Source organism: Elephas maximus, chromosome 22 (genome assembly GCF_024166365.1).
Source record: "Elephas maximus indicus isolate mEleMax1 chromosome 22, mEleMax1 primary haplotype, whole genome shotgun sequence".
Classification (NCBI taxonomy): domain Eukaryota; kingdom Metazoa; phylum Chordata; class Mammalia; order Proboscidea; family Elephantidae; genus Elephas; species Elephas maximus.
Genome location: NC_064840.1, coordinates 63,219,718 through 63,245,706, shown reverse-complemented (window position 1 = coordinate 63,245,706; position 25,989 = coordinate 63,219,718). Strand labels below are relative to the sequence as shown.

The 25,989-nt window shown below is 43.8% G+C and overlaps 1 long non-coding RNA gene across 1 annotated transcript in view; it reads right to left on the bottom strand.

The window, feature by feature from the left end:
• Window positions 1-3,289: 3,289 nt before the first annotated feature.
• Window positions 3,290-25,989, bottom strand: part of LOC126065328 (uncharacterized) — a 303,221-nt gene continuing 280,521 nt past the window's right edge. Inside the window, exon 10 of the long non-coding RNA XR_007514833.1 lies at window positions 3,290-3,461. This is a non-coding gene — a long non-coding RNA (uncharacterized LOC126065328). The remainder of the gene's footprint in view (window positions 3,462-25,989) is intronic.

The following is a 25,989-nucleotide window of genomic DNA, read 5'->3' as shown; positions in this document are numbered from 1 at the left end:
AGGGCCAACTCAACGGCAGCTAGTAGCAACACCCTTATTACAAATATTTCTTACCAGTTGAGAAATATCATCATCTTACCCTCTCCACACTCCCTTTTCTGCTGAAATTTTGAGAAGCCCTTGTTCGTGGCAGAGTTGAGTCTCTTTGTCACAGAGGCTTGGTCCTTATTCTCATGTCTGCTTAGGGAGCAGCTGATGGAGCAGTGGTTGGCTACAGGTGCCCAGTGGCCACACTGGTCAAAGCAGGTGAGACTCACCAAAACTCAGTGAGCCTTATGACTTGGGGGAAGTGATTTTTAAGGGTACTTAATGTGCTTGAGTTGACAGCTCCAAGGAGCCTGGTTGGTGTGGAAAGCAAAGCCCAGGGTCAGTTGAGCATACTTTCAGCACTGCACATGAAACATTGGAACATAACCCTGCTCCAGACATTCCCCTTCCCATAGCCAGCCTGGAAGCATCCCACTCCCAGGCCCCCTCCCAAAGCTCAAGTTCATATTCACAGAGATTGCCACACCACCAGTCAGGCCCTGAATCATGCGTATGACTCACTTGTCAGCCGATTTCTCTGCAGAAAGCTCTTAGCAGTTAATTTCTGGCTAATTTATTATCCTTCAGCTTGGCCCTACAGTGCCATTAGCTAGGAGTCTGACACGACTGAGTGAAATATTGTCTAATTTATTATCTTATTACTCCTCTAGAACAGGATCAATTAATTACCCATTAAAGTATTTCAGCTGTGGAGATTTATTAGGGGCCCTCTGCATTTTAACAGATGATTAGTTATACATGTTTGTTTGCTTGAAGAGCAGAGCCCAGCAAATGAATAGAGGCGATGGAGAGAAGGAGAGAGGAGAGAGGGAGACGGTGCAGCAGGAGGCAGCTAATGGATCTCCTCTGACTCCGTGGAAATGGAGCAGTCAATGACAAGAATTATCGACTCATTCACTTGTGGCTTTGAGATAACCATATGTACAGGGGAAAGGGAGGAGGGGGCAGAAAAACCCTCACTCAACTGCTTTTTCCATTCAATAAATTCGCTTCAGAATATATTGGATGGGGGTTTGATGGCTATTTCGTGTTTTGCAGAGTGCTGACACTGGTATGATTCAGTAATTATTGTTTCTTTTAAGTTATTGCTGTAATTTTGCTCTCTAAGATCCCAATCAATTTCTGCCTCTCAAGGGCACGCTTGAAAAGCGATATTTGAAAACAGCCCTCTGATAGATTGTGCTGCTAGACAGTGGCTGAGACAAATAGCCTAATCTGGCACAAATTAGCTTGGCTTCCACAGATAGTTTTATACAGCAATGTAAATTATATTGTCAGGCCTAGTCACTTTCCTGCTTAGACTGCAGCTAACAAGCAACCACGGAGACATCATCGGTGCTGCTGTGCACTCCCAGGGCTGCTGCAAAGCCATTTGTAAGGGGGCAGAGAGAGAGAGGGAGAGATTGACTTTGGATAACAAAAGCAAGGTAGTCAAGCAGAAGTGAGCTGGAACAAGGAGGCAAGCAGGAGACTCTGAGCTCTCTTGGTCAGGACTGAACTAAGCCATGCGGAGGGGAGGCTGTTGATGGTATGATGGGCTGGTCCAATCCATGGGAGAGATGGGGGTGTCGGGCTGTGTCTGGAGGACTGGGGTGTGGAGTTGGAAACAGGAGAGGTAGTGCTCTCCTGGGAAGCAGTAGCAGAGAGGTGGTGAACCCCAACTTCTTTCTTGCCAGGAGAAATGGTTGGTGCTGGCCAGGTGTGGGGGAGGGACCAGAAGATGTGCTGAGCTGAGCTGAAGTGAAATATGTGCTGAGCAGAGCTGAAGGCAAATGTGCTGAGCAGAAGGGGCTGACCAGGCTGCACTGAGCATCCTGGGAAGCGCCTGGCAAGATGCACTGACCGGCACAGGGCACAGCTCTGGTGGAGTGCGGAGGCCCCTGAGCCAAAGCGAGCCCTTACCCGTGCCTCCTCCACTTGCCCTAAAGATGCCCTCCTGTGCTGGGCCTAGGGAGCAGCCAGTCCCTTATCTAAAGTAGAACTTCTCTGCCTGGCAGTGAGAATCCTCCAGAACCAGGCTTCACTCACTTTATCCAACCATAGTTCCACACTCCTCAGCAGCACCCTCTTCCCTTTACTGTGCTCCACAGCGATTCCTCCTTCCTCCTCTGTCTCTCACATCCAGCACTCTCCACCCTCACCCACTAGAGAGATCTCCACCTCCCTCTGCCTTTTCACAACCTGTGCTTCCTTCAGCTCCTCCCTAAACCCCACTCTGGGGCTGGCCATGGAATATGGCCTTGCTGTCATTTGGTATCTGCCAAGTCAAACTCCAGTTCTGGGCGGCCTGAGCCTGAGCACCTGTGTGCTGGGATAGGTGCTGGCCCTGAGGGCAGCAACCACTGCTAACCTAAGTATCCCTCGGAACTCTTCCGGCCAGGCTTCATGAGGTCACTGGGAGAAGAGTCAGTGCTGGGCTGGCCTAGGGTAATGGCAGAGGCAGAGTGGGCGGTGGGCATATAGAGATACCACAGGCACCATCACACACAGGCCTCAGCCTGGATGGGCTACAGGGAAGGCCATGGTTTCTCATCACACTGAGCGCTTATACCTGAGAGGATCCCTGGGCCTGTGAGCAGTCAGGGACAGGATGTGGCCCACACAATCCTCCATCCTCCTAGATCTGAGCCAGTGTGGAGGCTGCACTTTGTGGTAAAAGGCCCATCCACACTGAATTGCTGAATGTACATTTTCACAGACAGCAAAGTTACACATAAGGTCACCATGAGTGGGAGCTGACTCAAGGGCAACTAACAACAACAAAGACAGCAACGAGGACGCTCAACTGAAAGACTTCTGAGGGAAAGCAGCTTCTCCACAAACATCCTGGGCCCCTTGTCTGATAATGGCCCAAGAACACGGCTGCTTCAAAGACGGGTTTTGTTGTGGATTTAGTTTAGTCTCACCTGCCCCATTTAGGTACCATCTGGTATTTCCAAAACACTCTTAACCAGATGCTTTCACTTGCCTGTTTAGTCGTTACTTATTCTTCCATGACTCTGGCTGGGAGGTTGGTATGATTACGTGTGCTTGGTTTATTTGGGAAGTAAGAGTCATATCCATAGATGACAAGATTGCAACATCAGCAAGAATGATGTCAACTCTTTTAATCTAGTCTAATAAAAACATAATTTTTTAATCCTATCATGTGGCAGATAACACGTGCCAGATGCTTCACTTCACTTACACTGTCTAAATTAAAGCAACGCTGTAACAAATAAGCACAAAAATATATCACAGTTCAAACACAATAGACATTTATTTCTCACGTACGCTCAGACTAAAACGGCACCCTGGTGAGTGGGGTAGTTGTCCTCCCAGCAGTGATTGAGGGACCCAGCATCCTTCCATCTTGTGGCTCTGCCATCTTCAATTCATGGCTTCCAAGATCCTTGCGCTCTTCTGCATCAAGCCTGAATGGAAAGAACACGGAGGTTTGTACTTGAGAGTTTGTTTGTTTGCTTGTTTTTTAATGCGCCAAGCAAGGAAGCAGACTACATCACTTCTGCTCACACTAGATTGATGAGAACTGATCATAGATACACTCGCAGCTGCAACCCCTTGGCCGTGGCTGAGCAACAACTCTGCACTGTAAAAGACAGTCAAGAATCTTTGATGAATAGCTGGTCATCTCTGCCACACAATCTCAGCTTTACTATCCCCATTTCACAGTGGAGGAAACTGAGGTATAATGTCGAACGTCACCTAGCTAGTAAATGGCAGAAGTAGAATTTGAACCCAGCTCTATCTTACAGCAAAGTCTATACTTATTCCACTCCATCAAATTAAAGCATACAGGAAAACAAAATCTAATCAGGAACAAAAACTTGAGAGTAAATAACCTTTGGTCATTTCCTCCAAGTTGGAGAACTAGTTTTCGAACACCTAGTTCTAAGTGCTTTTAAGGTCAAATATACAGGCCCCTGAGCCTAACTGACCCCTGGACTCAAGACACAAAGGTAGGTTTATCTCCTTTAAGAGCAACAGTAGAGATTACTACTCAGTTTTACAAATGATGAAACTGAGGATCACAAAGGCTAAGGGATTTGCTTAGCGTCACATAACTGAGCAACAAGCAGGACTTGAATTTAGTCCTCTCACTCCAAGTCAAGGGCACACGCCTCAAACTCCAGCTCCCTCCACACACACACCTCACTGGGGCTTTTCACAGTACAGCTAGAAATGAAATCAAAGCTCAACACACTTTCCGTGCGGAAAATCTGCTTAGAGCACCTGTTACCTGAATCTAGAAAGATGGGTGTTTTCGGGACCCACCCTTCCTCTCCTTGAATGACCCAAACCAAAAACCAAACCTGTTCCCATCAAGTCGATTCCAACTCATCATAGTGACCCCATAGAACAAGCTCCATAGGTTTCCAAGGGGCAGCTGGTGCATTCAAACTGCTGACCTTTTGGTTAGCAGCCAAGCTCTTAACCACTGAGCCACTAGGGCGTCCCTGAATGACCCAAAAGTGGCAATATAGAAGTCAGGAGAGTCTCCATCAATTCATGGGGGAGAAAGACAAAGCCCCACAAAGCCAAGGACTGTGTCCTATTTTATTTATATCCTCAAGGCCTAATATAAACCCACTGCCATCGAGTCGATGCCAACTCCTAGCAACCCTATAGGACAGAGTAGAACTGCCCCATAGAGTTTCCAAGGAGCACCTGATGGATTTGAACTGCCAACCTCGTGGTTAGCAGCCATAGCACTTCACCACTACACCACCAGGGTTTCCAAGGCTTAATATAAAAAAATATAGTACCTGAAAATCTAATGGCTCTGCAGTAAATATCTATTATATGGATGCACGTATGGATGTGTAAATGAATGCATTCTTCTGTTTTCCCACAGTAGTAACCAAGATGACCTTCAGGACAGAGAGGATCAAGGAAAGTAAGTTTTGTATTTATCTATTGGCATAATGGCTAAGTGCTACGGCTGCTAACCAAAAGGACGGCAGTTCGAATCCACCAGGCACTCCCTGGAAACTCTATGGGGCAGTTCTACTCTGTCCTGTAGGGTCGCTATGAGTCAGAATCAACTCGATGGCATTGGGTTTCATTTTTGGTTTTATTGGCTTTTTAGCTATTATTCTTTGCATTATCATTTTAGTATCTTCTCTAGAGATTATAATATACATATAGATTTTTACAGTCTACTTAGAACAAATATTATGTCTTTCCATGTAAAACGTAAAAATTTTGCAAATACATAGGTCCATTTACTGTCTCTCCCGATCTTTTATGCAGTAGAAGCCATATGAATTACATCTACTATACTATAAATGCACAGAAAGTGTTATAATTTGTTTTAAATAGTCATATGTATGTTAAAGAAATTAAGAGAGGAAAAATAGTACTTTATATTTATCCAGATATTTACCATTTTTGATATGCTTTATTCCTTCCTGAAGATCTGCTTTTCCATCTGGTATCACTTCCCTCCAGCCTGAAGAGCTTCTTTTAGCATTTGTTGTAGTGCCAGTCTGCTGGCAATGAATTTGCTGGGGTTTTTTGTTTTTAATCTAAGAATGTTTTTATTTTGCCTTCATTCTTGAAGGATATTTTCACTGGATATGAATTCTGAGTTGACAAGGTTTTTTTCTTTGTTTTTGTTTTATCTCTCACCACTTCAAAGGTGGCCTTCCATTGTTTTCTGTCTTCCATTGAATCATTATCTCTCCGTGTATAACGTGACATTTTTCTCTAGATGCTTTCAAGATTTTTTCTTCATCTTCAGTTTTTCATCAGTTTGACAATGAGTACCAAGGCATAGTTTTCTTCATATTTATCCTGCTGGGGGTTTGCTGATATTCTTGAATTTGTAAATTTACATCTTTCAGCAAATTTGGGAAACTTGCTCATTAGTTCTTCAAATAGTTCTTCTGTTCCATTGTCTCTCTCCTCTTTTGGGATTCTAATTGCCCAAATGTTAGACTTTTTGATTTTGTCTCACAGGTATCTGAGTTCTTTCCTCTCTCTCTAACTCTTCTCTTCTTTCTTTCTCTCTCTCTCCATTTTGTTTTTAAGATTAGATCATTTCAATTGATCTATCTTCTGACTCTTTTCTCTGTCATCTCTATTTGGCCTTTAAGTCCATTCAATGAACACTTTATTCAGATATTATATTATTCTCTTATATTTGGTCCTTTTTTATAGTTTCTGCTTCTCCACTGAAATTTTCTATTTTTAATTCATTTCAAGCATATTTTCTCTTAAGTTAACGAGCATAGTTATGATTCTTATCTGCTAATCAACTCGACAGTAACAGGTTTGGGTTCTTGTTTGGTTGGCTGGTTGGTTTTAATTTAAAACATTTGGATCAAATAGGGGCCAGTCTTCATTAATTGTGGGTTCTATTGAAAATGGATTACATTTTTCTAGTTCTTTGTATGCTAAATAGTTTTGGATTATATTCTGAGCATTGTGAATGTTGTGGTAAATTTGAATTCTGTTATATTCTTCTGAAGACTGTTGACATTGTTGGTGTTGGTGTTATAGCAAGCAATGAAGTTGGTTAGACTCAAGTTGCAAATTCTGTGTCTTGACTGGCAGCTCAAATCTCAGTTTTTAGTTCTTCTATTTTTTAGCTGAGCTGCTTAGACTCTGGCCCACACATGCTTGATCCAAAAGTCAACCAGGGATTTGGGTTGAGTTTATAAGTAGTGGTTGTGGTTGCCCAAAACTCTGTCCTCTATTCCTTCAAGTCAGAAAGACTTCAGCTTTTCTGTAGGAGTTTTAGCTGCCCCATGTGGTGCTGACTCTGGCTAAAGGTCATAATAAATGGAAGTTTACCCCATAAAATTCCCTTCTTCTAGATGTCAGTTCCTCTGTAGAATCTATCAGCTTTTGTTCTCTCAAGTCCTTTCAGCTTGCTGTTTGTTTGTTTTATCTAGATTTTACAGTTTTTATCTATGGGAGGTTTGGTCTGATAGGAGCTTACATAGTCATACCAGAAGTGGAACTATCTGAACGTATTTTGAGAGCAAATAAAAAAAGCAAGCTGCTTCAACAAGACCACATTTCATAATTTTTTTGTCCTACTTCATTTCACAAAACTTTCCAAATCTTTCAAAAATGGAAGAGGTGTATTTATGGTGGTGCTGGGAGAAGGAATGGCATCCAACTATAAATTCAGACATTACTGGGTCTTTAACACGCATCATTACAGCATCTTTAACATGTCAACAGGAATTTATCGAGTGTTCACTATGTGCCAACCGGTGATTTCAACAAGAACCCTTAATGGATAGTACATGTCAAAGCTCTTCCAACTCTGATAAATACGAATATATAGATTGTCCCACACCACCTGAGGCATAATTAATAATAGCTACTACTTTCAGTGGGAAACTTGTGCCATGCGCTACTCAAATCACAATGGTTAAGCAAGACGAATATTTTTGTCATCTCCATGTTGGGTGGGCAGTGTCAGGAAGTGGAAAATAATTAGGTGCTGGAGCCAAACAGGCCTGGGTTCAAATCTTAACTTTGACACTAGCTAAATGACCACCCTAAGGAAAGTCACTTAATATCTACGAGCCTCGGTTACCTTAGCTATAAACTGAGCATTCAAAGGTGTTGTAATGATTAGAAATAACAGGAACAGAACAACAGTAGAGGATCTGGCTTATAATAGCTACCATTATTTTTACAGATGAGGAAGCTTATGATTTAAAAGGCTGAACAACCCACTCATGATCAGAAAGTTATTTTGCTACCTCATGAGTGGCATATCTACGCCTTTCTAGTGCTAAAGTACTAAAGCCACTGTCTATCCAGTAAGCCACATTAACTCCATCATTGTTGTTGTTGTTAGGTGCCGTCGAGTCGGTTCCGACTCATAGTGACCCTGTGCACAAGAGAACGAAACACTGCCCAGTCCTGCACCATCCTTACAATCGTTGTTATGCTTGAGCTTATTGTTGCAGCCACTGTGTCAATCCACCTCATTGAGGGTCTTCCTCTTTTCTGCTGACCCTGTACTCTGCCAAGCATGATGTCCTTCTCCAGGGACTGATCCCTCCTGACAACATGTCCAAAGTATGTAAGACGCAGTCTCGCCATCCTTGCCTCTAAGGATCATTCTGGCCACACTTCTTCCAAGAAAGATTTGTTCGTTCTTTTAACAGTACATGGTATATTCAAAATTCTTTGCCAACACCACAATTCAAAGGCATCAACTCTTCTTCAGTCTACCTTATTTATTGTCCAGCTTTCACATGCATATGATGTGATTGAAAATACCATGGCTTGGGTCAGGCGCAGCTTAGTCTTCAGGGTGACATCTTTGCTCTTCAACACTCTGAAGAGGTCTTTTGCAGCGGATTTACCCAATGCAATGCGTCTTTTGATTTCTTAACTGCTGCTTCCACGGCTGTTGATTGTGGATCCAAGAAAAATGAAATCCTTGACAACTTCAATCTTTTCTCCGTTTATCATCAGGTTGTTCATTGGTCCAGTTGTGAGGATTTTTGTTTTCTTTATGTTGAGGTGCAATCCATACTGAAGGCTGTGGTCTTTGATCTTCATTAGTAAGTGCTTCAAGTCCACTTCACTTTCAGCAAGCAAGGTTGTGTCATCTGCATAACGCAGGTTGTTAATGAGTCTTCCTCCAATCCTGATGCCCCGTTCTTCTTCATATAGTCCAGCTTCTTGGATTATTTGTTCAGCACTGAAGAAAAAATTCAAGGCTTGAGTTGCAATAGTGAAGGATTCCATGGGGAAATATTAAATGAAGCGGGAAGCATCAAAAAAAGATGGATGGAATACACAGAGTCATTATACCAAAAAGAATTAGTTGATATTCAACTTTTCAAGAGGTGGCATATGATCAGGAACCAATGGCACTGAAGAAAGAAATTCAAGCTGCTCTGAAGGCAGTGGTGAAAAACAAGGCTCCAGGAATTGATGGAATATCAATTGAGATGTTTCAACAAACAGATGCAACACTGGAGGTGCTCCCTCATCTATGCCAAGAAATGTGGAAGACAGCGTCCTGGCCAACTGACTGGAAGAGATCCATATTTGTGTCTATTCCCAAGAAAGGTGATCCAACTGAATGTGGAAATTATAAAACAATATCATTAATATCACACACAAGCAAAATTTTGCTGAAGATCATGCAAAAATGGCTGCAGCAGTATATCGACAGGGAACTGCCAGAAATTCAGGCTGGTTTCAGAAGAGGACATGGAATCAGGGATATCATTGCTGATGTCAGATGGATCCTGGCTGAAAGCAGGGAATACCAGAAGGATGTTTACCTGTGTTTTATTGACTATGCAAAGGCATTCAACTGTGTGGATCATAACAAGCTATGGATAACACTGCGAAGAATGGGAATTCCAGAACACTTAATTGTGCTCATGAGGAACCTTTACATAGATCAAGAGGCAGTTGTTCGGGCAGAACAAGGGGATACTGATTGGTTTAAAGTCAGGAAAGGTGTGTGTCAGGGTTGTATTCTTTCACCATACCTGTTTAATCCGTATGCTAACTCTTCCATAACCACCAATTATTGAGTGCCTGTTACATGCCAAGAGTTGTGCTAGGTGCTTTACATTACTGGAGCTAATCTTGAAACTAATCAAAAATTTTAAAAAACTATAAGACCCTCAGATCAGTAAAATTTTTCCCCTCATGGCATTATCAGTATTGTAGGCCTTTGAGGTAATTCTTACTAGCCCAGAGTTATGGTCTTCCCTGGAAGAGGAAGCACCTACTCTTGATAGAAGTGACATCTACCAAACATGCCAGGCTGTTCTCCTGAAGAGGCAGAGCTTTGGTAAAATGCTATCTGGTACCCACTTCATTCAAGAAGAGATTTAGATGGCTCAGATGGGATGGGGGAGAGAGGATAAAATTTAGACAGAGAAATATGTAAGACCCTCTCAAACCAATAATAAAGTCAAGAGCCCTCTGTTTTTTTCCGTGTATAGGAGAGAGTCAAACTGAGTATTATTCACACATTTTATATCTTGCATTTTAATCGAGTCCTGAGTTATAATAATCCTTCCTTTATCAAGCCTGTCATTATTGGGTTCTAGATTCTTAAGGAGTACATACAGACCTCCCACTCCCACATAGTCATTTAAAGTGATCATTGAATTCACTTGAATGCAATATCTAGTCTGTTGGCCAGATTCCAACTCTCTCCTATATAGTACAATATTTTATTGTTTCTGTTTATTATCCCATAATTGTTGACTTGCATGTTGGTGTAAAATCTTAGTAACATTGTCAGACCTACTGGTATATCTATTTGTGCAATTTTTTTTTTAATGCAACAGATAATTATAAAATGCCTATCTGTGTCAGACACAGAAGCTAGAGATATGCACAGCTTCCTTTTCTATTCACCATCATTGCATGATACAATAGACAGGGCCCTGGCTCTGAAGCCAGAAAAGCTAGACTCAAGCTCTGGCTCCTTCATTTACTCGATGGAAGAACTTGGTTAAACCACTTAGCCTCCCTGAGCCTCAATTTGCACACTTGTACACCTGGGAAGAAAGGTTGGAAATTACTTCTGAAAAATCAGCCAATGAAAACCCTACGGAGCACAGTCTACCCCGACACACATGGGGTCACCATGAGTCAGAATTGATTTGATAGCAACTGGTTGTTTGTCTCTTAGTTAGTTAGTTTGTTTTAAGGGAGAATAATTTATCTAATATTTCTACCTGGCAGAGTCTTATGAGGATCAAATAAAGTTACACAAATAAAAACATTAAAAATATAAAATAGTACATGTTAGCTATCATTATTATAATTAGGTATTATTTTTGTATATCACTTACACTTACTATTGTTTCCTTCACTATAGATACCTAATCATGTTCCTGGACAGAAGTTGCTGTTATTATAATATGTAACCACTATATCATCATACAAAGGCTTTTCATAGAGCAGTAATGGGGAAAGGAAGTAGTTGAAGATGGCGTGTTTTACCAAATATTGTCATTTGCTTTATTCATCACATACAGAGTCCCCATCTTCTTGGCATTTACAATATAGTCAGAAATATAGCTATTAGCCACTTAATTCTTGGTTTGATCAGTGTTATTAAAGAGGAATTACAAGGTGTTGTAGGAAAATAAAATGAGAGGCTCCTAGCATAAAGGAGGAAGGCCTTGTGGAGAAAATTTCCTCTAAGCTAGGCTCTAAAGGATAAATAGTAGTTGGTGAAGCAAAGGAAAGAGGTAGGAAGAAAGATACTCCAACAGAAAGAATAGTATGTTTGAAAGAACACAATCGAGGGATAGAATAGCTGATTTTAAGAGTTGAAATAAATCCAATATGTCAGGATTGGAGAGAACCAAAGTCAGAGAGGCATGAGATAAACCTGGTAATAATGGCAGCAGATCATACAGGGTCTTTCAGGGCACATTAAGAATTTGGGTTACACTTTGGTGAGTGGTGTCTGGGGTCTTAAATGTTAGCAAGCGGCCATCTAAGATGCATCAATTGGTCTCAACCCACCTGGAGCAAAGGAGAATGAAAAACACCAAAGACACAAGGCAATTTTGAGCCCAAGAGACAGAAATGGCCACATAAATCAAAGACTACATTAGCCTGAGACCAGAAGAACTAGATGGTGCCTGGCTACAACTAATGACTGCCCTGACAGGGAACACAACAGAGAATTCCTGATGGAGCAGGTGAGCAGTGGGATGCAGACCTCAAATTCTCGTAAAAAGACCAGACTTAATGGTCTGACTGAGACTAGAAGGACCCCGGAGGTCATGGTCCTCAGATCTTCTGTTAGCCCAAGACTGGAACCATTCCCAAAGCCAACTCTTCAGACAAGGATTGGACTGGACTGTAAAAGAGAAAATGATACTGGTGAGGAGTGAGCTTCTTGGCTCAAGTAGACATATGAGACTATGTGGGCAGCTCCTCTCTAGAGGGGAGATGAGAAGGCACAGAGGGACAGAAGCTGGCTGAATGGACCTGGGGAATACAGGGTGGAGAGAAGGAGTATGCTGTCTCATTAGAGGGAGTGCAACTAGGAGTACGTAGCAAGGTGTATGTAAATTTTTGTATGCGAGACTGACTTCACTTGTAAACTTTCACTGAAAGCACAATTTAAAAAATAATAATAATTTGGGTTAATGAAAGCTTTTGAAGGATTTTAAGCAGGAACGATATGACCATATTTTCATTTTTATAATGTAACTTTCACAATGGAATCTGAAGGAACAAGAGGAAGTGCAGAAAGCCAGTTAAAAACCTACTGCAGTGACCCAAGGAAGAGATAATGGTGTATTGGCCTAAGCTGGTGACAATAGAATAGAGAAAAGTGGCTGGATTTTAAAGATACTTAAGAGGTATAAATGACTGGAGTTAGAGAAGGATTGGATGTGTGGCAGTGAGGGAAAGAGAGAACTCAAGAATGACTCCAGGTTCCTAGGTTGAGCAACTTGTGTGGACGGTGATGATACACAGAGAACAAACTGTGGACGGAGCAGGTTTGAGGGGGAAGATAATGAATTCTATTTTAGAGACACTAATTTTGATGTGCTTATGGCAGAGACTTCTAATTGTCCTCCAATATTCATTCCGAGGACTGGGAGAGTGAAGGGAAAATGCAAAGAGCCTTGGCCTGACTAGCCAATTGGATAAACTCCGTTCTGCTGCCTCGAGCATTTTGATAAACTGCCTTAATTTCTTATCATTTTATCCTGGGCCTTCACTTTTTTCTTTTCACAATGGAATGCCACAAGTTTTAACTAGGCATATGGCTAACCAGCTAGTACCACACTTCTCAGCTTAGCTATCAACTAGGTATGGCCAAGTGGGATGAGTGTATAAGTGTCAGGTACAAGCACTGGGTAACTTTCTTTAAAAATACCTGCTTGCCCTCAGCTTCCTCTTCCCCCTTCACTCAAGCTGGAACACAATGCTTTTGAGACACCTTGTACCATACAGGGTCACTGTGAGTCGGAATCGACATGACAGCAATGGATTTTGGTCTTGGGCACCATGTGGAAGAGGACAACACTCTAGAAGAAACCTGAGTACCTGGATGACTCCATGAAGTAGATCCACCTGTCCTCCCTGGAATGCACAGAAACTCTGAACTTTGGGATGAAAAGGAATAAACTTTAATCTTGTTTGAGTCATTGAGTCATTTTTATAGCAAAGTAGCCAAGTGGAGCTGTCTGGTAGAAAGTTGAATAGAGAGTCTCAGGAGAGTCAGGAATCCTTAGCACACAAACAGCAATTAAAGCTCTGGCAAGTGGACAAGCTAATGTGAACAAGAGAGGGAATAAAGTAAGGAAGAAGGACTACATCAAAGTCCTAAAGACTGCAACATAAGAATCAGGTATCAAGCTCAAACTGACAAAGCAAACTGAAAAGTGAACTTCCCAGGAGACCGCGATGTTACAGAAGGGAGTGGCCAAATGCTGGGGAGGAAGCACACAAGATTAGTGTCTATTAGACTTGGTGTCTTGGAGCTCATTGGTGACCTTGGTGAGCAGATTCAGTGGCTTGGAAGACAGCAGAAGCCATTCCCAGGTGAACTGAGAGACAGTTGAAGTGATGAGTATAACATGATCATTCAGAAAGTGTGGCTGGAAAGAGAAAAAAAAGAGGTAGCTAAATAGGGAATATGGTAGAGGCAACATCTTTTAAGATGGAAGAGACTTGGACATGTTTCAGTGCTAAAGATAAAGAATCCCCCGCCCCCCAAAAAAGAAAAAACAGTTGCCATCAAGTTGATTCCAACTCATGGTGGCCCTATATTTGTCAGGGGAGAGCTGTGCTCCATAGGGATTTCAATGGCTGATTTTTCAGATGAAAATCACCAGGTCTTTCTTCTGAGGTGTCTCTGGGTGGATTCAAACCGCCAACCTTTCAGTTAATTAACCGAGAGCTCAACTGTTTGTGCTCCCCAGGGACTCCAAGAAAAAGAAACCCGTGAAAATAATTCATAGTTCTAGGTAGCAAGAAAGTGAGAAAGCATATGAGGATCTGGAGCTAAAGTAGAGCAACCGGCCATAGAGAGAAGAGAAAACATGGCATCTGTTTTACCAGGAGGGAAACAGTTTATCCAACCACACGTCTGCTCTGCTAATCTGAGTGCAGGTTCACGATCCTTTTTTATGATCATGCTAGACAAACCAGTTACCAAACCAGTCAAGGAGGACCAGTAAGAGTTTTTTAGATAAACGTTTATAATAATGGTCTAACTTTTGCTGAGTTTTGAAGCCAACCAAATTAGTGAAGGATAGATGTAGGAACTGTCAATGTTTTATTACATATATTAATTTTGTATACAAAATACATGCAAATGTCAGCACAAAATGTAGAATAAGATCCCCTTGAGGGTAAGAATTTTATGCAATTTTTATTTGAATCCCCAGAACTGAATAAGTGTTGAATAAATATTTTAGGATTCATGAACTTAAAACTAGAGACTTGACAAAGCAATTATTTGCTTTACCAATGAATTTTTACTAGATATCTTCAAATAGCCAGCAACTCTGAAGCGTTTAGAATTTGAGTATAAGCTTACGTTCAAATTTTGAATACAAATGCATTTAGTATTTTGAATGATTACAATAAAATCTACCTATTCACAGTGTCTTGGGGACATATCTAACAAGTAAAATTAAGAACCCAGATCCTTTCAAATCGGTGAGAAGTATTGCTATTAGAGAAGACATCAGGAACAGAAATATTTCTGAAGTTTCCAAAGATGGGGATGGGGTGGGAGGAGGAGTGCGGGAAAGGTATCAAGAACCCTAACCTGGCTACCCAGTTGGATAAACTTTGTCCTCATGCCTCAGGCCATTTTAATAGATTGACTTAATTTCCTATCATTCTATCATGAGTTGACAAAGTCCAGGGCCTACCTATTTATCTTGCCCCTGGGGTGAGTATCTCTTTGAGGCCAAGAAGTGATTACAGGAAGGAAATGTGCAGCTATGCACACTCTGGCACTAATTTTTATGAACGTTCTAAAAACCACCCTACCACGTCCTTGGTTTCTGAATTATGAGCCTCTTCACCCTCTTTGCCCCCTGTCAGAAAATGTAACTAAGACACACTGACAATTTCTGGAGAGCTGTGTTTCTCTCTTCAGGGTCACTGCAAATGACCCTCGAGAATACAGCTTGGACGATTTAGTTGCTTAGAACCCCAGCCTTCAGCCTTCACCTGCCTTTTGGAATAGAACAGACAAGTGACTGAAAGCATAGAAACATCAAATTCTATAAAGAGATTATCTAGTTCCATCCCCTCATTGTATAGATGAAGAGACTGTGACCTGAGACAGTGAAACAATTTGCCCAAGGTCATGCAACTGAGTGGTTAGCATCACATTTGAGACCAGGGTTCCAATCTCCTGGCTCCTGGTCCATGATTTCCCATATCAGTTGCCATCGAGTTAATTCCAACTCACCAGGACCCCATGTGTATCAGAGTAGAGCTGAGATTCATAGAGTTTTCAATGGATGATTTTCAGAAGCAGATTGCCTGGGCTTTCTTACTTTCGACCTCCAACCTCTCCTTTAGCAGCTGAGTTTAACCACGTGCATCATCCAGAGATTCTGGGGTTTCCCTTAAAGACCTCCAGATTAAGATATTATCCCCTTTTCAAATGTTTGATCTCAGCAAATTCTCTGTTTTCTACATGTGTGTCAGGGAGAAGAATGTACACATGCCTGTCCATAGGCTTTATTTTTTTCTTAGATCAGAGTTTTTGGGGGGCATGATCTGTCCCTGAGTGACATATACTTTCCATTCTTAGGTCTTATTGATTTATGCAAATCCCCAAGAGGCCATGGAGACTTGAAAACCAACTTTGGCACACCACATTTCGTATTAACATCTTCACCCGGGTCCTAGAAAATCATTCCCAAACATCTAACCTGTCTGCCTCCCTTTTCCATTTTGGAAGTTGTCCTCTCAGTGTAAGGCATCTAGACATACCAGTTCCACCCAGTCCACAACCACAGCTTGGAGATGGCCAGGGAGTGAAGACAACCCTTACCAGTGGACCTCTGACCTTCGAAGCATGAGTAGCACGTCCAGGTTCCTTTTACATCTCTCAGGAGTTTGTACGCATATGTTCGTGCATGCATAAACACACCCACATGCAAACACACACACATATATGTGGCCGCCAAGCCAGCCAAAATGAGAAAAGAGACCAAGCAGGAGAGGAGAAAATGTCCCTTTTATATCTGCAGGCTGCCTCTAGCAAAACATCCCTAAATACGATAGGTTAAATATATTGCCGCCATTACACTCTACAAGAAACACATTCCGTAAAAACGAAGGTGCTGTAAATTATACAAATATGATGCTAACAAGCCAGGAAACGCGCCTCTAATGAGGTCAGCTACAGAACTCCCACAGCGCTGCAAATCATGAGCCCATCCTGCATATGAGGTACGAGAACGGCGTTGGGTCAGCATTTTCCGAGTGTGTTTGTCGCCTGCTGTTTTGTGTATGGTTACACAGGTAGAGAAAAAGCCTCCACTCCCCCCATACCGCACCTCCCCCCAACTTTGTTTATGTGTCAAATATCCAAGTCACCAGAAGAGCAGGCTCTGCATTAACGTACCTGACGATTACGCCTATTGTTCTCCTATTCACAGGAGAGAATAAGTCACTGGGATGTGTAAATATTGGTTACAGTTTTGAAGCATGCAAGCTTTGTGTTTCTATCAGCTCCTTTCCTGGAGGAATTATGCACGCTGTTGGCACCAGGCTTTGTACACACTGTATTTGCGAAAGCTCTAAAAATCAAATAAACATGTTCCCAGCTCCTGAGTTATTAGTCCATTCACCATCTTTCCCCGTTAGGGGGGGAAACAATAAACACGCCGAAATGTGGCATTTAGGAACTGCAACAAGATTTCTGCTTGGCATTTACAAGTTGGAGAACAATCGAAACACCCTTCCTGTGCCTTTGTCAAGCGGCCTTCAGCACAGGGAGCCAAGAGGTCTTTGAAATCACTTCTGACCTCTTAGCGTACCAGGCTGTCACCTAGGGTCTATGTGCTGGCTCCGCTTCCAGACATGTGTCACATTTGGGAATTGGTGCTGCTCCCACCAAGGAAGGCAGGAAATCACTCAAGAACCCAGGCATCAAAGAAATCCGTACCACCCAAATTCGGAGCTCAGAGCTGTATCTGTTAAGAGCAACCAGCTTTCCCCTCTGAGGGTCTCTGCATCTCTACTTTCTGTCCTAGGTTAGCATTAATAGACTCCCAAGAAGAAGCTTAAGAGGCATTGCTCAAAATGGCTAGATTCACCTATAATGCCAAAGATTCCCGAACTGGCAATCATTTGGAAGAAAAGAGGGCCACCCAGTTTTATAGACCAATTCCATAGGTACTTGGCAGAGTTTTTTTCCATACTAGGACCCAGGGCAATTAAGCCGTTGAGGTGAGTGAATAGAGAAGTGAGAAGCTTAATGTGAAATTCACAAAAGAATATAAGCGAACATTTAGCAGATAAAAATGATCAGGAAAACATCTCCTGCATCCCCTAACGTGAAGCAAGGTATTTATGGTACAGCTTAAGTTTGGAGCCAACATCAGGGGTGGGGGGTAGCTTTTTTCTGTAGTGCTTGGCCCAGCCCTAGTCTCAGACACCTGTTTATATTCTATCGCAAAGATTTTATTGAGTCTGGGTTCTCCCTAGTCTAGGGGCCCTGCCGTGGATCTATTTGTATACACATTTCACAGGTTTTGGAAATAACTTCAGCACATAAATGCCATTATTTCCAACAGAGTTGGTGTAAACCATATTTACTACCCAAACACTCAGCTAAAAATCGAGCTGCAAGGAAACAGTAGCAGCAGCAGCAACAACAACAAAGAAATCAGTGACAGCTACAAACCACAACCGCAAATCAAACGAATTTGTAAAGTGGCCTTGAGGTGGGAAGCACAAAGCAAAGGCAGAGCAAGATGGCAGGCAGCAGTAGTGCTCTACACATTGGAAAGAAAATTGAATTAGTAATTCCCTGCTCGAAGTTAAATACAGATCGACTGGGGAGGGTGCAGGGAACATACAGGGATGTTAAAAAAAAAACAAGTGGCAAAGGTAAAGAGGGAGGGACACAGGCAGAGAAGAGCTCGTTTTTCTCACGTTTGTCAAATTCTCAACAGTCTACATGGTCGCAAATGCAGACAAGGGGACCTCAGGGTCTATGTGTGCTGGAGCTGTTAGTGACATTCAACAACTACTAATACTCAGTGTCATCCAAACAAGGTTCAACATTGACCAGAGAAGACATCTGATGGGCAGCACCCCACAAGCCAAGGTCTCCCTTTCCCTTGGAGAGCAGTCTTGCTTATCAGTCAGATCAAGAAAGAGAAAGTCATAACACCAAAGCCATACCCACACTTCAAGTGGGAATGCTTATTCATTCATTTCTCCAGTAAGCATTTACTAAGAACCTACTTAGTAACACTTTATTGTGCTCACGAGGAACCTTTACATGGATCAAGAGGCAGTCGTTCGGACAGAACAAGGGGATACTGATTGGTTTAAAGTCAGGAAAGTTGTGCGTCAGGGTTGTATTCTTTCACCATACCTATTTAACCTGTATGCTGAACAAATAATCCGAGAAGCTGGACTATATGAAGAAGAACGGGGCATCAGGATTGGAGGAAGACTAATTAACAACCTGGGCTATGCAGATGACACAACCTTGCTTGCTGCAAGTGAAGAGGACTTGAAGCACTTACTAATGAAGATCAAAGACCACAGCCTTCAGTATGGATTACACCTCAACACAAAGAAAACAAAAATCCTCACAACTGGACCAATGAACAACCTGATGATAAACGGAGAAAAGACTGAAGTTGTCAAGGATTTCATTTTACTTGAATCCACAATCAACAGCCATGGAAGCAGCAATCAAGAAATCAAAAGACACATTGCATTGGACAATCTGCTGCAAAGGACCTCTTTAAAGTGTTGAAGAGCAAAGATGTCACCCTGAAGACTAAGGTGCACCTGACCCAAGCCATGGTATTTTCAATCACATCATATGCATGTGAAAGCTGGACAATAAATAAGGAAGACTGAAGAAGAGTTGATGCCTTTGAATTGTGGTATTGGCGAAGAATATTGAATATTCCGTGGACTGCCAAAAGAATGAACAAATCTGTCTTGGAAGAAGTGCGGCCAGAATGCTCCTTAGAGGAAAGGATGGCGAGACTGCGTCTTACATACTTTGGACATGTTGTCAGGAGGGATCAGTCCCTGGAGAAGGACATCATGCTTGGCAGAGTGCAGGGTCAGCAGAAAAGAGGAAGACCCTTAACAAGGTGGATTGACACAGTGGCTGCAACAATGAGCTCAAGCATAACAACGATTGTAAGGACGGTGCAGGACCGGGCAGTGTTTCGTTCTGTTGTGCATACGGTTGCTATGAGTCAGAGCCAGCTCGACGGCACCTAACAACAACAACAACAACAACCTACTATGTGTTTGTCACTGTAAAAGATAGAACTGTATGTGAGACATTATAATCTAATAAGGGAATGTTGTTGTTAGTTGATGTGGAATTGGCCCCAACTCATGGTGGCCCCATGCACAATGGTACAAAACACTGCCTTGTCCTCTGCCACCCCCATGATGGGTTATGGATCAGATTATTGTAATCCATAGGGTTTTCACTGGGTGATTTTTGGAAATAGATTACCAGGCCTTTCTTCCTAGTCTGTCTTAGCCTGGAAGCTCCACTGGAACCTATTCAGCAACATGCAAGCCTCCACTGTGCTTGAGGTACATAGGCCAGAAATCAAACCCAGGTCTCCCACATAGAAGATGAGAATTCTACCATTGAACAACCAATGCCCCCACAATAAGGGAATACAAAATATTAAATTATAAAATTATGGTTAAATAGGAAAATGGCAATAGCTTAAAAAAAAAAAAAAGCAATGTAGGATTGATTACCAAGGTAGAGATATGAGCTGTAAGTACTGACCAAGCTGAAGGTAAGGAGAGAGCATTAGAGACCAGAATGATCCAGGAAGACCTTGAGGAGGAGCTGGAACTTGAAGGATAGCCAGGGCTGGGCAGAGCAGAGAGCAGAGCAGTATTAAAGCAGGAGAGTTATATGGGGTAGAGGCCAGGAGGTAGGTGCAAACATGGCATGACTGGGAAGTCTGAAGTGGTCATTTTGACTGATATGGAGATTTGTTATATAGGGGAATAGAGGCAGATAAGGCTGGAAAGGTTGTTTGTTTCTAGTGAACATTAACCAAGTTAATGGTGGAGATGTGGTTAGAGTAGAAAATTATCTGTATTGAGCACAATGCAGCCTTCAATAAAAGGATAACCCACTTTCATATATTCAACCTACATTTACACAGAGATTGGGTGGATGCAGGAACAGGCATGGACTATGTGAGGAAGAGGATGGGTGCCTGTGTGCAGCCCGTGTGTACACACATGTACACATATATTGTGGGGTCTTTATGCTACTTCCCTCCTGGAAAGCCCTGACCCCTCCTTCATAACACACTTACTAACAAGCCTCTGCTTCCTCAGGCAAAATGTGGGGTGGGTGGGAAGGGGACAGTGTGGGAGAGAGACAGAGAGATACCGTTCTTCCAGGCTGGGCAGGAGGTACTTGAACTCTGTGGGAAGGTCGGCCGTTTGTAATGGGGATGAGTTGAGAATCGCCATAACCCAGGGCAGACAAAGTGTGAAATATGCATTTTTCTCTTTCATTTTACACCATTTTTATGAGACCTCTGTGTGGATGCAGCAAGCAAAGCCCTTGGCTCCAGCCCTGCGGGGTTGGCAGATTTATTACTGAATTAAAAAAAAAATGAAAACAGTTCAGCTGTCTGGCCAGGTAGAAGGGATTATCTCCACTTGAAAGAAACCAGACAAAGAATGACTTACACCGGCAGAGAGAAGGGCCGTGCTCCACCCAAAGCTGTGTGCCCTCCATCGCCGCCGAGATGGCCTACTAATTCCTAAAATGTTTCTTAATCCCATCACCAGCCCGGCTCCATGAGCCAAATTACCTCTCTCCCAGGCTCTCGCTGGCTGTCTGTGGTAAACCCCCTCCAGGCCCAACCCACCATGGGGGGATTGCTGACCTGATGCTGGACTAATGACTCCTCACCATCCACCCAGGGGGCAGCCCCAGCCCAGAGAGCAGCTGAGGTACATGAGGAACCTGGGTCTCATGCTGCAATTCCCCACCAGAGGCCCAAGCTCCAAGAGAAGTGCCAAGTCAAGGACACCTGTTCTCCAGACCTTTGCTTCCGCCCCTCCCCCCACCCAGGACTCAGCCAGGGCTCAGGCCAGTCTTGGTCTAAGTACCTAATTCTACTTTCATGAAGAGAAAGATTACAAGTGCACCAAAAATGAATCTTTACAATTTACAAAATGCTCCTCCACTTACGTGATGTCATTTGACCCATTTCCACTTGAAGTGACTTTTACTGAATTCTTACTCTGTGCCAGGTACCTCGCCAGGCACTGGGCAAGTGAAGGGGATTAAGGACATAACCCTTCCCCTTAGGATGCTCACATCACCAGGCTGCCTCTCACAGCCTCCACTGAGGGAAGTATTATTGTTATGCCCATTGGAGGGTTGAGGAAACTGAGGCTCAAGGAAAATGTCCTAGCCAAGGCCATGGAGCCAGTAAAGGGAAAATCTCCACCTGGGAGTCAGCTCATCCCAACCTACATCCTGCACACTCCTCATTTCCACACCCTTGTGGGGGATCTCTAGAGCTCCTGCTTCCTATTCTCATCTCACCTACCCAGCCCTCCTTAGAACACACCTCCCACTCAGTTCTGTTCTCCAGCGAGCTGCATTGTTGTCTTCATGGAAATCCACACCCATGCAAAGGAGAAGAGGTAGAAAACAGATCAACCACTCTCCTGCTCTCCAGTTCCTGGACCTATTGTCTTGCTCACCTTGACTTCTGCTTCTTGGCTGCTTGCCTGCCTTGGTCATGGAGAATTGGTTGGCCCTTCCCACCTATGAGTAAACCTCCTACTCCCCTAGCCCTTGCCTGCCCCCTAGATACTGAGATCCAGAACTCCCCAGAGCTCCACCCAGAGTTTCTTTCCCAAGCCCATCACCAGGCTCAGCCAAGAAAGAAGCTTTAAGCCCCGGCTTCTCCTCCCATCCGCCCAGCCCCCGAGGCCTGTGTCTCCTGCATTCCCACACTGTGGGTTCCCTCCTTTTGGCCTCAGCCTGCACCTCCTTATCCCACATGCCTCCCCTTGCTCCACCCCCTACTGAAGTGGGGGATTTGTGTTTGCCAAGTACCGTGAGGAGGAAAAGTGCCAAGCCCTTCCCATCCGCAAGCAGAAAGTAATTTTAACTGAAAAACGAAATCACAGATTACATGCAAATCTTTGTTGGCAAATTTCAATTACCGCCAAATTAAATGCATAGCTAAGCTAAGCATCTTCGGGACACTCCATTTAATGTCTTCCTGGGATGTGTCCGCTGCAATCAGAGGCCACATGATAGGTGTCCCCCTGCAGAATGAGCCCCCGGGAAGAACTGCATGGAGCTCAGGCTCTAGCTGCCTGGTAGCCCCTCATTCGGACCTTAAACAAGACTATCTTGCTTATGAAATGGCCACGTGGGGAAGGAAAAGAAAGGGGTCCAAACTGGTTTTACCCCTTCAGCTTCCTGACTTTCCAAAAAGCAGGTCCCAGCAAGGGAAAAACAATCAGAAAAGTTTCTAGTAGAAGCAATATTTTTTAAAAATTACCTTGTCTTTCTCCATTAATTTACAAATGAGAAAACTGAGGCACTGAGCACACCTTGATCAAGCTCATGCAGCTGGTCGTTGTAGAGTTGGGACAAGACCACAAGCTCTATCAGGCCCAGATAGGGTTTTGTTCAGCGATCATCTAGTCAACCCCAAGGAGCAGGGTCCATGCTGTACGGGCGTCTGGAATAATGAAATTGTTTTTATTCTGCTATTTATTATTTTATTCATATACTCTATTTTGTATTGGTGGCTGTGTTGGGTCTTTTACTTTCTGAGACATTCAGTTCAGTACAGTTCAACACACATGTATTGAGTGCTACCCCGTGGCCCCAACACCGTTGAGTCAATTCTGACTCTTAGCGACCCTATAGGACAGAGAAGAACTTGGAAACCCCATAGGGTTTCCAAGGAGTGGCTGGTGGATTCAAAACTGCTGACCTTTTGGTTAGCAACCTGAGCTTTTAACCACTGTGCCACTAGGGCTCTCCTGAGTGCTTGTGATACGCCAAAATCCCAGCCACTCTTCGTTTCTCACCATCAAGTTGTCGATCCCTTCCTGCAAGCACTGTGTCTTGCTGTGAGAGTGGACACGATGATCACCATACCTAAGACTGTTGTTTTAAAATGGTCTCTCCACCCAGCTTGAAAATGTCTTAAGGAAAGTACTGTGATGATTCATCTCTACCCTCTGGGTCCAGCACCCTTTAGAACCAACCCAAAAAATCAAATCCATCGCCATTGAGTCGATTCTGACTCAGGGCGACCTCACTTGTTAGTGTAGGACTGTTCCATGGGATTTTCTTGGCTATAATCTTTATGAAGGCAGATTACCAGGCCTTTCTTCCGTGGTGCCCCTGGGTTTGTTTGAATTGTCAACCTTTATGTTAGTAGACAAGTGCAAACCATTTGTACCATCCAGGCACCTTCAAAACCACCCTTTAAAAAACCGGTTGTCGTCGAGTCAGTTCTGACTCACGGTAACACCATGTGTACGAGTAGAACTGTGCTCCATAGCATTTTCAATGGCTAGTTTTTTGGAAGCAGATCACCAGGTCTTTCTTTCAAGGCTCCTCTGGGTGGACTTGAACCTTCAAACTTTCAGTTGGCAGCTGAGCTCTTAACCATTTGCACTACCCAGGGTCCCTAGAATCTCCCTTAGTGTTTATTTCATTGAAAATAATAATTTTTTTAAATAAAGGGATAATACCATAATACCATGGTAGTTGTTGGTCAAAAAACTATGAGGTTGTACATACACAATTTTACCCCGAATTCAGAGGAGGTACTTCCAGACACCTCTCATCCAAGCAGGAAGTCTCTTATCACTCACTACAAGATTATTTCGCTATTGGCCAATACCCAGTTGTTAGAACGCGGTAAGGAGGATTTGTTCAAGCAATAGTCATGCCCATCGCAGAATCTGACTCGGCCTGGGTCAGCCTTGCTCTTGCTGGCACAGACCCCAGTACCTTCTGCACTCCCCAGGCCGGGTGGGGGTGGGGGGGGAGCGCAGAGAGAATGTGATTTTGCCTGGTCTGTCCCCAGAGTAGCAATTGAAACCAAACAGTTCTGTGAGCTGGAACAGCCACCATATCCAGGGTCCCCATTCTTAAGCTCTGTTGAGAAAGCCAGGAAGAGTCTGACAGGCCCGGACTGGTGGAGAGAAAGTCCCCCTCAGCAGGGCTGGGCTGCCCAGCGAGGGCCGTCTCTCACTTGGGCTCCGCCTCTGCAGAGCATGTGGGTTCTGTGGCCTTATCTGCCAGATGGCTCCGGGATGACTTATTAGGTGCAGAAAGCTCGCTGATAAATTTTACTGCAAGTCCCCGGCAGAAGACTGGGGGTAGCAACGGCCCAGCACAGGCAGCTCTAATGGAAAATGCCGTCACCAAAGAGCAAAGCATTATTTATGACTGTCTGTAATGCCGTTCGGGGGAAATTCATCATCACCTCCCCGCTCAGCCTATGCAGGGACAGCAGCTCTGGGGGGTCGGGGGGGGGCACAGGACAGGTGGGGAACAGTTAGAACTTCTCTGGGAATCTGCCAGTGGAGAGCAAGGCCATATTTTCCCTGGATGACCCCACTCCCCTTGTCAGGCACTGACCTACAAGTTCCCTCACCACCGCCCCCCTCCAGCTTCTTTTCACAGCCTGCCTCCACCCCACCGCACCCTACCCCAGAACAGAGAGAAGAAAAAGAATGGTGTTTCCCTGTTCCCTGTGTGGCATGCAGATTCTCACATGTCTGCCCGGTTGAGGGCAGTCCTTCCCAGAAACAGAGCTCTAGACCAAATGACCTCTCAGGTTCCCATTAAGCTCAGACCAAGAAAGGGGATATTTTCTCATTTCGCAAGTGCTGAGGAAAGTGACATCTGGAGAAACAGCGATTCATCTAAGGTCACCACACAGTCAGGGCAGGAGCTCCTGAGGCAGGAGTCCCTGGTGGGCCCTGAAGCTTTCTTCTTCCTGACACAGAGCATGGCGTTGTAGTAGAGTCCTTCCATTCAAGGGCTCCTGTGCTCTTGGTTAAACAGAGGCATTCAGGCGGGAGCCTACCCTAGACACCCCTTTCCCACCATGTCAACAAGTAAAGCTTCAACCCCCATACTTCTTTGTGCACACAGAGAGTACAGTAGTCCTGGATTACCATCTGCCTTACATTAGAATTATTTATGTCTAAGTGTGTCTCTATTACCAAATTAAGTGCTCCTTGAGGGCAGGGGCTGTATCCTATTCATTTTTATATTCCTCTTAGCAATAAGCAAAGCTCCTGACACATAGTAGCCTTGATAAATGCTTGATAATAAAATTACACTGACAGACTTAAGATATACCGGGACTGTGGCCCCATGTGTTCTTACGCATCTGTCACCATGCTGCTGGTATTCATAGCATTTCAAAGCAGCTCTTCCTCACACACGCATCAATCAGCACGGTATAATGGAAAGAGCACTGGATTAAGAGTAGGGAAGGGTGGGTTCTAGTCGGCAGCAACCCCCAACATTCTTTGAGTGTACAACATGCATGAAGGCCGATTTCACCGTTAGTAAACGTGGGCAGCTCAGGTTACTTCTACATGCCTCGGTGTTCTGGGGAGCGTAGGAAAAACGAAGTCTGCACATTCTAACCTACAGGACTTCTATGCGAATGTGAGGATGGTGAAAACAGAAGCATACGACTGGGAATCAAGAGTTCTGGGCAGCGG